Genomic DNA, 14,604 nt, shown 5'->3' on the forward strand with positions numbered 1-14,604 from the left:
TAGTTTGTTAACCCCCTTGGCGGTACAATAAATCCGCCAGGGGGCAGCGCAGCACTTTTTTTTTTTTTTTAAAGTATGTAGCTAGCCTAGCGCTAGCTACATGCTTCCCCCTCCCTCCGCTATCCCTCCCACCCCTCCGATCGCCGCCGGCGCTTTTACTCTGCAGGGAATCCCGTTCTGAATGGGATTCCCTGTATGGGCTTCCCCGTCGCCATGGCGACGATCACGATGACGTCAGCGGGTGTCCCGATCCACCCCTCAGCGCTGCCTGGCACTGATTGGCCAGACAGCGCAGGGGTCTCGTGGTGGTGGGGGGGGGGGCGGCGCGGCGGATAGCGGCACTCGTTATGCACACGCAGCTAGCAAAGTGCTAGCTGTGTGTATCAAAAAAAAAAATTATGTAAATCGGCCCAGCAGGGCCTGAACGGCACCCTCCGGCAGCACGGGGTTACCGCTAAGGAGGTTAATTATTGGACATGGAGTAATGCCCGATGAGGACACCTTAACCACTTGAGGACCTAGGGCTTTACCCCCTTTAAGGACCAGCCACTTTTTTTCCATTCAGACCACTGCAGCTTTCACGGTTTATTGCTCGCTCATACAACCTACCACCTAAATGAATTTTGGCTCCTTTTCTTCTCACTAATAAAGCTTTCTTTTGGTGCTATTTGATTGCTGATGCGATTTTTACTTTTTATTATATTCATCAAAAAAGACATGAATTTTGGCAAAAAAATGATTTTTTTAACTTTCTGTGCTGACATTTTTCAAATAAAGTAAAATTTCTGTATACATGCAGCGCGAAAAATGTGGACAAACATGTTTTTGATTAAAAAAAACCCATTCAGCCTATATTTATTGGTTTGGGTAAAAGTTATAGCGTTTACAAACTATGGTGCAAAAAGTGAATTTTCCCATTTTCCAGCATCTCTGCCTTTTCTGACCACCTGTCATGTTTCATGAGGGGCTAGAATTCCAGGATATTATAAATACCCCCCAAATGACCCCATTTTGAAAAGAAGACATCCCAAAGTATTCACTGAGAGGCATAGTGAGTTCATAGAAGATATTATATTTTGTCACAAGTAAGCGGAAAATGACACTGTGACAAAAAAAAAAAAAAGTTTCCATTTCTTCTAACTTGCGACAAAAAAAAAAATGAAACCTGCCACGGACTCACTATGCTCCTCTCTGAATACCTTGAAGTGTCTACTTTCCAAAATGGGGTCATTTGTGGGGTGTGTTTACTGTCCTGACATTTTGGGGGGTGCTAAATTGTAAGCACCCCTGTAAAGCCTAAAGGTGCTCATTGGACTTTGGGCCCCTTAGCGCAGTTAGGCTGCAAAAAAGTGCCACACATGTGGTATTGCCGTACTCAGGAGAAGTAGTATAATGTGTTTTGGGGTGTATTTTTACACATACCCATGCTGGGTGGGAGAAATATCTCTGTAAATGACAATTGTTTGATTTTTTTTACACACAATTGTCCATTTACAATTGTCCAAAATACAAAGTCCAATGATTACCTTTAGGATTTCACAGGTCATTTTGAGAAATTTCGTTTCAAGACTACTCCTCACGGTTTAGGGCCCCTAAAATGCCAGGACAGTATAGGAACCCCACAAATGACCCCATTTTAGAAGGAAGACACCCCAAGGTATTCCGTTAGGAGTATGGTGAGTTCATAGAAGATTTTATTTTTTGTCACAAGTTAGCGGAAAATGACACTTTGTGAAACCAAACAATAAAAATCAATTTCCGCTAACTTGTGACAAAAAATAAAAACTTCTATGAACTCACCGTACTACTAACAGAATATCTTGGGGTGTCTTCTTTCTAAAATGGAGTCATTTGTGGGGTTCCTATACTGTCCTGGCATTTTAGGGGCCCTAAACCGTGAGGAGTAGTCTTGAAACGAAATTTCTCAAAATGACCTGTGAAATCCTAAAGGTAATATAGTAGTATAATGTGTTTTGGGGTGTATTTTTACACATACCCATGCTGGGTGGGAGAAATCTCTCTGTAAATGGACAATTGTGTGTAAAAAAAATCAAACAATTGTCATTTACAGAGATATTTCTCCCACCCAGCATGGGTATGTGTAAAAATACACCCCAAAACACATTATACTACTTCTCCCGAGTACGGCGATACCACATGTGTGGCACTTTTTTGCGCCCTAACTGCGCTAAGGGGCCCAAAGTCCAATGAGTACCTTTAGGATTTCACAGGTCATTTTTGTTTCAAGACTACTCCTCACGGTTTAGGGCCCCTAAAATGCCAGGGCAGTATAGGAACCCCACTAATGACCTCATTTTAGAAAGAAGACACCCCAAGGTATTCCGTTAGGAGTATGGTGAGTTCATAGAAGTTTTTATTTTTTTGTCACAAGTTAGCAGAAATTGATTTTAATTGTTTTTTTTCACAAAGTGTCATTTTCCGCTAACTTGTGACAAAAAATAAAATCTTCTATGAACTCACCATACTCCTAACGGAATACCTTTGGGTGTCTTCTTTCTAGAATGGGGTCATTTGTGGGGTTCCTATACTGCCCTGGCATTTTAGGGGCCCTAAACCGTGAGGAGTAGTCTTGAAACCAAATGTCGCAAAACGACCTGTGAAATCCTAAAGGTACTCATTGGACTTTGGGCCCCTTAGCGTACTTGGGGTGTAAAAAAGTGGCACACATGTGGTACCGCCGTACTCAGGAGAAGTAGTATAATGTGTTTTGGGGTGTATTTTTACACATACCCATGCTGGGTGGGAGAAATATCTCTGTAAATGACAATTGTTTGATTTTTTTTTACACACAATTGTCCATTTACAGAGAGATTTCTCCCACCCAGCATGGGTATGTGTAAAAATACACCCCAAAACACATTATACTACTTTTCCTGAGTACGGCGGTACCACATGTGTGACACTTTTTTGCAGCCTAGGTGCGCTAAGGGGCCCAACGTCCTATTCACAGGTAATTTTTAGGCATTTGTTTTCTAGGCTACTCCTCACGGTTTAGGGCCCCTAAAATGCCAGAGCAGTATAGGAACCCCACAAGTGACCCCATTTTAGAAAGAAGACACCCCAAGGTATTCCGTTAGGTGTATGGCGAGTTCATAGAAGATTTTATTTTTTGTCACAAGTTAGTGAAAAATGAAAAACAATAAAAATCAATTTCCGCTAACTTTTGACAAAAAATAAATTCTATGAACTCGTCATACACCTAACAGAATACCTTGGGGGGGCCTTTTTTCTAAAATGGGGTCACTTGTGGGGTTCCTATACCGCCCTGGCATTTTACGGGCCTAAAACCGTGAGTAGTCTGGAAACCAAATGTCTCAAAATGACTGTTCAGGGGTATAAGCATCTGCAAATTTTGATGACAGGTGGTCTATGAGGGGGCGAATTTTGTGGAACCGGTCATAAGCAGGGTGGCCTTTTAGATGACAGGTTGTATTGGGCCTGATCTGATGGATAGGAGTGCTAGGGGGGTGACAGGAGGTGATTGAGGGTGTCTCAGGGGGTGGTTAGAGGGGAAAATAGATGCAATCAATGCACTGGGGAGGTGATCGGAAGGGGGTCTGAGGGGGATCTAAGGGTTTGGCCGAGTGATCAGGAGCCCACACGGGGCAAATTAGGGCCTGATCTGATGGGTAGGTGTGCTAGGGGGTGACAGGAGGTGATTGATGGGTGTCTCAAGGTGTGATTAGAGGGGGGAATAGATGCAAGCAATGCACTGGCGAGGTGATCAGGGCTGGGGTCTGAGGGCGTTCTAAGGGTGTGGGCGGGTGATTGAGTGCCCTAGGGGCAGATAGGGGTCTAATCTGATAGGTAGCAGTGACAGGGGGTGATTGATGGGTAATTAGTGGGTGTTTAGGGTAGAGAACAGATATAAACACTGCACTTGGGAGGTGATCGGACGTCGGATCTGCGGGCGGTCTATTGGTGTGGGTGGGTGATCAGATTGCCCGCTAGGGGCAGGTTAGGGGCTGATTGATGGGTGGCAGTGACAGGGGGTGATTGATGGGTGGCAGTGACAGGGGGTGATTGATGGGTGATTGACAGGTAATCAGTGGGTTATTACAGGGAAGAAGAGATGTAAATATTGCACTGGCGAATTGATAAGGGGGGGTCTGAGGGCAATCTGAGCGTGTAGGCGGGTGATTGGGTGCCCGCAAGGGGCAGATTAGGGTCTGATCTGATGGGTAACAGTGACAGGTGGTGATAGGGGGTGATTGATGGGTAATTAGTGGGTGTTTAGAGGAGAGAATATATGTAAACACTGCGCTTGGGTGGTGATCTGATGTCGGATCTGCGGGCGATCTATTGGTGTGGGTGGGTGATCAGATTGCCCGCAAGGGGCAGGTTAGGGGCTGATTGATGGGTGGCAGTGACAGGGGGTGATTGATGGGTGGCAGTGACAGGGGATGATTGATGGGTGATTGACAGGTGATCAGTGGGTTATTACAGGGAAGGACAGATGTAAATAATGCCCTGGCGAATTGATAAGGGGGGGTCTGAGGGCAATCTGAGCGTGTAGGCGGGTGATTGGGTGCCCGCAAGGGGCAGATTAGGGTCTGATCTGATGGGTAACAGTGACAGGTGGTGATAGGGGGTGATTGATGGGTAATTAGTGGGTGTTTAGAGGAGAGTATAGATGTAAACACTGCGCTTGGGTGGTGATCTGATGTCGGATCTGCGGGCGATCTATTGGTGTGGGTGGGTGATCAGATTGCCCGCAAGGGGCAGGTTAGGGGCTGATTGATGGGTGGCAGTGACAGGGGGTGATTGATGGGTGGCAGTGACAGGGGGTGATTGACAGGTGATCAGTGGGTTATTACAGGGAAGGACAGATGTAAATAATGCCCTGGCGAATTGATAAGGGGGGGTCTGAGGGCAATCTGAGCGTGTAGGCGGGTGATTGGGTGCCCGCAAGGGGCAGATTAGGGTCTGATCTGATGGGTAACAGTGACAGGTGGTGATAGGGGCTGATTGATGGGTGGCAGTGACAGGGGGTAATTGATGGGTGATTGACAGGTGATCAGGGGGGATAGATGCATACAGTACATGGGGGGGGGGTCTGGGGAGAATCTGAGGGGTGGGGGGGGTAAACAGGAGGGGGCAGGGGGGGGGGGGATAAAAAAAAATAGCGTTGACAGATAGTGACAGGGAGTGATTGATGGGTGATTAGGGGGGTGATTGGGTGCAAACAGGGGTCTGGGGGGTGGGCAGGGGGGGTCTGAGGGGTGCTGTTGGCGATCAGGGGGCCGGGAAATCAGTGTGCTTGGTGCAGACTAGGGTGGCTGCAGCCTGCCCTGGTGGTCCCTCGGACACTGGGACCACCAGGGCAGGAGGCAGCCTGTATAATACACTTTGTAAACATTACAAAGTGTATTATACACTTTGTATGCGGCGATCGTTATGTTAACATCCCGCCGGCGCTTCCGTATGGCCGGCGGGATGTTGCGGCGGGTGAGCGGCGTCAGGCGGAGGATCGCGTCACGGATGACGCGATCGCTCCGCCCATGCCCCTACAAGGACCGCCGCCTTTGGGCATGAGCTGGTCCTTGTGGGGTCCACTTCCCGGCCGCCTCTGTGCGTTAGGCGGTCGGGAAGTGGTTAAAGCAGACCTAAGCTCAGAACTTCATCTCTGCTCTAAAAGATAAGCACCAGTGTAATAACCTTTAAAGAAAAAACGTTTGTTGTAGCTTACAAAACCTCTGCAATACATCTGCAGTGTGTCTACTTCCTGCTTTCATGGAAGCAGGCAAAGGGTTAACATCCTGCGTTTACATATTAGCTGTGTCTGCCGAGGATTGGCCAATTTCTATGCTGACACAGCTGAGATCAAATTACATTTGTGATTATTTTAAGATGAGGGGGCATTAGACAGGCTCTTCTCTTTAAAAACACACAGGGTGCATTTCTCTCTGTTTTCCTTGTGACTTGTGCAAGAGTTCAGGTCTTGAAAGCTTGCTATTTGAATCTAATCATGTTGGTAGTAAATGGTATTGTTCAATTCTAGATTTTTCTGCTTCTCCTGCAGCAGTGAAGAAACACTATTTTGCTTATGAACCTTTAGCAGTCAAATCCGCACATGAGCTAAAAAAAGAAATGAAATATTTGTAATATTTTATGTTTCTAATGATTAAAATACTTGACAATGTTTATATTTTAGTGCTAAACACAATGGCCCATATGCAACTAACTTTATTTTTTCAACTTCTTTTTAAAATAACCTTTTAGCACTTTGCAAGTGAAAAATTACCAAAAATTTGGTGAAAAAGTACTGTCAAAAATATTTTGAGTATTTTTCTTGCTTGCTGGTGAAAATATCACCTTGGAGAAAATACAAGAGAAAAAGGTAATGACATACAGGCCAATAAATAAAACTAACAGGCTAAAAAGTACATTCACTCTGGGCAGGTATGACAGCTTTTGAACACACAAACACCTGTCCTCCAAAATTATGCACTTTAGATATGACACTTTGGGGTTGATTCACAAGCACAAACATTTTCTAGTGAATTATTACTCTATGGCCCCTTCTCAATTAACTTTTCTCCTTTCCTACGATATAATTTTTCATTTTATCTAAAAAATAACTTTAGTACCTAGTATTTGAAAAAAGTATTACAAAGTAGTATAAATGTACTATCAAACCTATTCGGAGTTTCTCCTTGCTTGCTGGGTGATGAAAATGTATTTTATCATTAAAGAGACTCTGTAACAAGTTTTTCAGCCTTAGTTCTTCTATCCTATGAGTTCCTATGCCTGTTCTAATGTGCTGGGGCTTACTGTAGCTCTTCCTAATTACACTGTCTCTGTAATAAATCAATGTATCTTTCCTCTGTCCTGTTTGTCGGGCTAAAGCTTTGATTGTGTGGAATGTGCAGGGCTGCTTGTGATTGGTAGAAGCGATACACACCCTCTGCAGGCCCCCTGCATACTCACACACTATGCTTAGCTGAGCCTATTAGAAGCTGGTTAGCTTGTTTGTAAACATTGCCTAAAACTGTTAATTACAAGCCAGGATTGCAGCAGAGAGTGGCAGAAACAGCACAGAGGGGCACAGGAGAAAATAAGGAATAGAATGGTATGCTTTTTAGTGTAAGAATATTAGAGTACAGATTCTCTTTAAGGCGTGAAGAGATCTTCAGTGAGAAAACTCAGGAGAAAAGTTAATTGAATAAGTACCCTTATCTGTTTTATATAAAACCTTTTAAGCACCTGGAAAGCAAAAAAAAAAAAAAAGTTTTCAAAATAAAGTGGGGCAATATTATAGAAGTTAATCAGGAGCATCTCATTTCAAATGATGAGCTCACCCTGGACCAGATGTATTTAGATCAAGGAGACTATGACCAGGTCATAAACACATTTTGGCTTGCAAACTGGCTCAGGAAGCCAGGCAGGAAGGCATAAGCTTGTCACAGTCAAGATAAGACATGTCACAATTACTCAGTGTTAACACCCCTAACAGAGCCCTCCCCCCATGGTGGGGCCTATTATTCCAGCAGATGCGACAAACCATCTGAAAAGGATTGCTGATCTGTGTGAATCATCACATCAGGCCTTGTTTCAGATCTCTGCTTCACAGTATTCAGAGTAACAAAAGAGGGCCTAGGTTTTGAAAAATCAGGGATTTTTGCTTACTGAAGGAGATATAGACAAAACAGAACCTGATTATAATCTACCATAGATGCAGTGCCATGGTACAAATCCCTCTCTTTGAAGCTAAAAATGAAAAGAAGTTTTGAAGAATTCTCAGAAAATTTAGGGAACATGGCTGAGCCACCATACAAGAAAGAATAGTTACTGAAATAAAACCAGTCCATTTCTGAGCTCATTGGGTGGGTGGAATCTGTGGAACTAGACATGAAAACATTGGGAGAAGTTGCAAAGGATATGTCAGTTCTTCTTTTGCATTTTGTTTTTAAGTTTCTTGCTCTCCAGTTTTGTTATGTGAATATTGCTGAGCCATACATGCGTAGAGAATAGGACTTTATTTTGGATGGTGCTCTTTCCAAACTTCTTGAGTTGCATGCAGCTAAGACTGTTAGTCTCAAAGCAGATTACTAGTAGAACAGAGCCAGAAGGAACAACATAAAATCCAGGTGAGTTCCAACCCTTAAGCTGGCCACTAACGGTCCAATTTCTAGTGAAAAATCGTTCGAGCGATCAGAAATTCTGATCGGATTGGTTGTAAATAATCTCTATTGATGGATACAATCGATTATGAACGAGTGAAAAAAATGTCGCCCGAATGAATTTTCGTCGAACGAAAAATTTGGATTTTCTTGGTGGTCGTGATAGATAGGAAGCAATGATTAGTTAGTTGATGGTGTAGTTAACGATTTTTCGTCCGATCAGAATTTCTGATCGCTCGAACGATTTTTCGCTAGAAATTGGACCATTAGTGACCATCTTTAGACCAGAGGGAAACATAATGGAACTAGTTAAAAGTCTGTTCAAACTTATTCTGGAGGAAGAAGCACCCAGCAGAAAAGAGATTGACCACATACGGTACTCAAGATTGACAGAGCAAGAAATATACCACATGGGACGAGTACATACTGTATGTTCTCTGTCAGGTGTTTTTCTATCAAATGCAGGCATCAATTTGAGCAAGGGATAAATGGACACTTCAGTTTACATACTTTCAAATGGAGCTGTTATGAGGATGTCTCTAAATGGACGGCCTACTAACATATCCCCTGCTTAATATTTTAGGTATAGGTGTGAGCATCTTTTATTATCAAATTAAATGGACAAAGCTATGTTCCCAAAGATGGTGAAGTATTCTCTCTTTTTTTGCATGAGCTTAAAGGATACCCCAACTGAAATGTGACATAATGAGATAGACATGTGTATGTACAGTGCCTAGTACACAAATAACTACACTGTGTTCCTTTTTTTCTTTCTCTGCCTGAAAGAGTTAAATATAAGGTATGCAAGTGGCTGACTTAGTCCTGACTCAGACAGGAAGTGACTACAGTGTGACCCTCACTGATAAGAAATTACAACTATAAAACACTTTTCTAGCAGAAAATGGCTTCTGAGAGCAAGAAAGAGAAAAAGAGGGGGGATTTCTTATCAGTGAGGGTCACACTGTAGTCACTTCCTGTCTGAGTCAGGACTGAGTCAGCCACTTACATACCTGATATTTAACTCTTTCAGGCAGAGAAAGAAAAAAAGGAACACAGCATGGTTATTTGTGTACTAGGCACTGTACATACACATGTCTATCTCATTATGTCACATTTCAGTTGGGGTATCCTTTAAATTTGCCCAAAATGCATACAGAAGGCTAGCAACTCTGCACCCCCTTCTCCCCCCCATGCACCAGGCATTTGGAAGCCAACAAATGCTACGAAATATGTGAATGTGCGAGACGCAAGTTGGACAAACCACAAAAGCATTTAGCACCTTCCGATGGCGTTTAGGGATTGGCACAACAGTAAGAATGCTGATTGTGAACATGTGTGTGAAATGTTTCGGGTTTTTTTGTCCTAATACAGATGTCAAGGGTTTTGTGTCTAGAGGTATAGCATGCTGGGCTAGAAGTTCCTATTAGAATAAATGATCCTAGCCATGTATGCTATACCTCCAGACATATTGACCCGAGGAAGCGGGAGTTTACCCGTGAAATGCGTCTCAATAGACTACCCCCTTTTTTTTAATTTATGGTTTTACAGAATACCATTTTCTAAACTTTTTTAATTTGTATTCTATACAAATCCACATCTGAGGGCATACCAAAAATGCATATACTATGAATTATACTAAAATTTTTGTTAAAGTGTGGAAATTTGTTGAAAACCTTGGACCATCCTTTTCTTAATAGTATAAGAAATGAAATCATGTGATTGTTCAAGAGCTGCTATTCTTGATGTAAAACATCCCAATCTAATCAGCAATAGCTTGGTTTATACCCTGCTCGAAGCCATTTCAAGAATTTATTCGGAATGACAAACAATCATATTCTACCTAAAAATAAAAGATCAGGTGGCCTAGTGGCACCCAATATACACTACTATACACTACTATACAATTATTATAATTATTTATTTATAAAGAAACAAACATGGGGTACATAATACAGACAATGGTGTACACCAATATACAAGATACATAATTAGTGACAAAATACAAAGAATGATACAAAATACAAATTATACAATTGGTATGACAGTGATAAAATTAACATAATGAATAAAATGTATAGTGGTTACCAAGACACAAAAGGGGGAGAGAGCCCTGCCCTTGCGAGCTTACAATCTAAAGGGAATGGGGGGGGGGGGGGGGACAGGAGGAGGGGTAGTATGCAGCAAATATATAGAGGCTTTGCGTTTTAGGATACCTAGTAGGAGTGCAATTTGGTCTTAGTACAAAGGGAAGTGGCCTAAGGTAGCGCATATGCTTGTCTGAACAAGTGTGTTTTTAGAGAGAGTTTAAAGGTAACAAAGGTTGGCGAGTGACGGATGTGTTGTGGGAGAGCATTCCAGGGGAGGGGTGAAGCGCGTGCGAAGTCTTGTAAACGTGAATGTGAGGAGTGGATTCTAGAGGAGGACAACAGAAGCTCATGTGCCGATCTGAGATTGCGATTGGGTTTGTATCTGGAGATTAGTGAGGATATGTACAGGGGAGAGAGATTGTGGATTGTATACAAAATAGCACTGCTTTTGTGTAGGTTTTTCGGAATGAAGGATGAAGGAGCTGTCAAAGGTATTGATGATATGAAACAATTATGAATTGAGGACAGTCTGGAGTTCTCCTGGAATTATAAAGTAACTAAAATACTAGCTAGACCTAACTACCACCCACTCACTAAGCCCAGTCTGAGCATTCTCTATAAATTTATTAAAACTTCACCCTCCTGTGTTACTTATCCTTAGAGATAAGCAGGCTAGGAGATTGCTTATAAATAGAATAGAGCTTACAGATGTTGAGAAATTTATAATGGAATTAACTAAACAAAAAATAAACATGATCTTGGTTGAACAACTATTTAGGCTGATCATAAATTACAAGGAGAGAGCAAGAAAAATGTGCACCAATACGTCCTTGAGGCTTATTACCAACCATTGCCTCTGTAGGCTTACATTTAAGGTGCATCCTTGAGCGCTGTCACTTTTTTGTCTGTTTTTTTCTATGAAATGTGTATACCATTTATTTGGTAAGCAGCACGAGGATTATTATGTTTTTATTGTTAGTGTTAGGTCTTCCCCGAGGGGGTACGTCACCGCCCTGGGGAAGTCTATTAGCTAATAATTTGTGCACACATTATCACTGAAGCTAACTCCCCCCTTTGCCTGCAGCGAGTGCTAGGTGTGTAATGTAGTCCAGTTATTGGAGCTCTGCACATCAATGCAGATAAATCATTCAGGTATAAGTTTTGTTTGAAAGTGCTGCCATGTTTCCCACTGTGAAAATTGAATGTAAGTATACTTGTGGCTAGCTGCATTCACTGCTTCACATTCACTTTCAAAATTTTAGACTAGAATTAGAACATAATTTGCATCTGTTTTGTATTCAAGGCATGTATTTAGTTCCAGAGGGGCTCTGCACTGCCTCTGTAGGCTTACATTTCAGGTGCATCCTTGAGCGCTGTCACTTTTTTGTCTATTTTGTTATATGTATGCATGCCTTTGATGACGCAATAAACTGAAATGCATAAGGACGGATTTGGTGCATGTTTTTCTTGCTCTTTCCTTGTAATTGATGATACTTCCTTCCATTGGTTTGTACGGAGCACACCTCCAGCATCCAGGTCGGGAATCACTGCAGCAGTGGAGAGAACATTGGTTTAGCTACTTCACAACTGAGGGGTTTTCCCCCTTGAGCACCATAGCAACTTTCACCTTTCAGTGCTCCTTTCATTCATTTGCCTATAACTTTATCACTACTTATCACAATGAAATGAACTATATCTTGTTTTTTTCACCACCAATTAGGCTTTCTTTGGGTGGTACATTATGCCAAGAATTATTTTATTCTAAATGTTTAACGGGAAAATAAGAAAAAAAAAATAGGAAAATATTTTTTGGCCATTATACTTTTTAAATAATTCATGTTACCGTAATTTAAATCCACGTAATTTATTTTCCCATTTATTATACCGTTTAAATTTTGGCCCTATCACAATGTATGGTGCCAATATTTTATTTGGAAATAAAGGTGTATTTTTTCCGTTTTGCGTCCATCACTATTTACAAGCACATGATTTAAAAAATAACAGTAATGTACCCTCTTAAAGCGGATCCGAGATGAAAAACTAAATATAACAAGTGACTTGTCTATATATCTTATCTAAAGTTTAGATAGTTTACACAGCAAATCTATCTTCAAACAGCTTCAACAGTATATTAATATTTTTTCCTGTGATACAATGGGAGCAGACATGTTTTCTGCTTGTCACTATTACACAATTACACACACAGGCAAGCTTATCTGTATCTAGGCATGCTAATCTGCATATTCTGTGAAAACTCCACTTTTATCTCCTCCATTACACAGGCAACTGATCTGTATCTGCACTGCAGCTCTCAGATTGTGAAAACTCTGCCTCTGAAATTTATAGCTAGCAACACCTTTTTCACCTGCCCAGACTGAAATCCCACAATCCTTTGCAAGCGCCAAGGCACTCTGGAGAAGCTGTGGGTGTGGTTTGTTTAGTTTTTAGGAAATTAGGGTATTAAAACAAAACAAAACAAGTATTTGGCTTGAGGAATGCCCTATAAACTATATGTAAGGAACACAATTATGCAAGGAGTAAAAGTTCATCTCGGATCCACTTTAACATACATATTTAAATAGTTTAGTTCCTAAGATAACTGTTTTTTTTGTCAATTTTTTTTTTAATTATAAAAAAAAAAAATACCTTGGGGTGAGAGTGGGAGGAAAATAGTTAATTTTAAATGAAAAAAAAATGCTTGTAATGTAAAAAAAAGTGTATTGAGGTAAATTTTACTAGTCATTTTTTTGGAATGCGTCCTGTAAGCATGCATAGTATGCTTACAGAAAGTGCACTGTCAATGGGACACTTTTTTTCACACTGATCACGCGGCTTCTCATAGAAGCCACAGATCATTGCTTCTGGGACATAGAGCAATGAATTCACATTCATTGATTTCCAGGCGAGCGGGTGGCAACGTGAGCGAGCGCGGGAGCACACGCATGAGCGAGGGGGTGCGCGGACAGCAGCGAGCGTACATTTATCTACGCTCCGGGCGGTGAAGTAAAGTTTAAAGGGGCGTAGATGTACTGTACCCGGGCGGGGAACAGGTTAAATTACTTATTCACTTTATACTGCTTATATCAAAGGGGGTGCCACACATTGTTGAACCTCTCTTTTACGCTATTTAGGCAGATCAAAGTATTTCTCTCATAAGATCTGCTCAATGTGTGAATTGAACAGAACTAGGGATAAAGATAGAGGATACTACTTAACTCAGAAATCTCAGGAATATCTGTTCTCTCAGGATGGGAAGTGTGGTGGGGAATCAGAGGGCAACACATGCTGGAGACTTTCAGCATATATGGTGGTGCTGCCAACTCATTAAAAATCTATGGGTGGAATTCTGTCAGAGAGTTTGGGTATTCACTTCTCATTTGATAAACATATGGCACTGTTTGGGTTCGGAAATGTGATTAACCACTTCACCACTGAGGGGTTTTACCCCCTGACCACCAGAGCAATTTTCACCTTTCAGCGCTCCTTCCATTTATTCGTCTATAACTTTATCATTACTTATCGCAATGACATGAACTATATCTTGTTTTTTCCGCCACCAATTAGGCTTTCTTTAGGTGGGACATTATGCCAAGAATTATTTTATTCTAAATGTGTTTTAATGGGAAAATAGGAAAAAATGTGGGAAAAAATTATTATTTTTCAGTTTTCAGCCATTATAGTTTTTAAATAATGCATGCTACTGTAATTAAAACCCATGAAATGTATTTGCCCTTTTGTCCCGGTTATAAAAACGTTTAAATTATGTCCCTATCACAATGTTTGGCACCAATATTTTATTTGGAAATAAAGGTGCATTTTTTTCAGTTTTGCATCCATCCCTAATTACAAGCCTATAGTTTATAAAGTAACAGTGTTGTACCCTCCTGACATAAATATTTAAAAAGTTCAGTCCCTAAGGTAACTATTTATGTATTTTTTTTTATTGTACATTTTTTAATTTTTTTTTAATTACAAAAAAAAAAAAAAAATTGGGAGTGTGGGAGGTAATGAGTTATTTTTTTGTGTAAAAGTAATTTATTTGTATGTGAAAAATGTTTACGGTGTAGTTTTACTATTTGGCCACAAGATGGCCACAGTAACTTTTTGCTTTAATGCGACCAAGCGTCCTTCCGCACTCTTGGAGGAAGTACTTGGAGGCTGGGTAAGTGTGTTTTTTTTCACAATGATCGCGCTGCTCATCGGAGAGCAGTGGATCATTGCAGGGCTTAGATCAACGTACGGAATGGATTTTCCCGTTCATTGATCTCCGGGCGAGCAGCGGGCGGCGTGTTTACGAGCGGCCGGCGGCGGGTTTACGAGCGGGAGCGCGGGCAGCGGCAGGAGTGCGTAAAGTACGGATTTCTCCGTCCCTG

Source organism: Hyperolius riggenbachi, chromosome 1, assembly GCF_040937935.1.
Source record: "Hyperolius riggenbachi isolate aHypRig1 chromosome 1, aHypRig1.pri, whole genome shotgun sequence".
Classification (NCBI taxonomy): Eukaryota; Metazoa; Chordata; class Amphibia; order Anura; family Hyperoliidae; genus Hyperolius; species Hyperolius riggenbachi.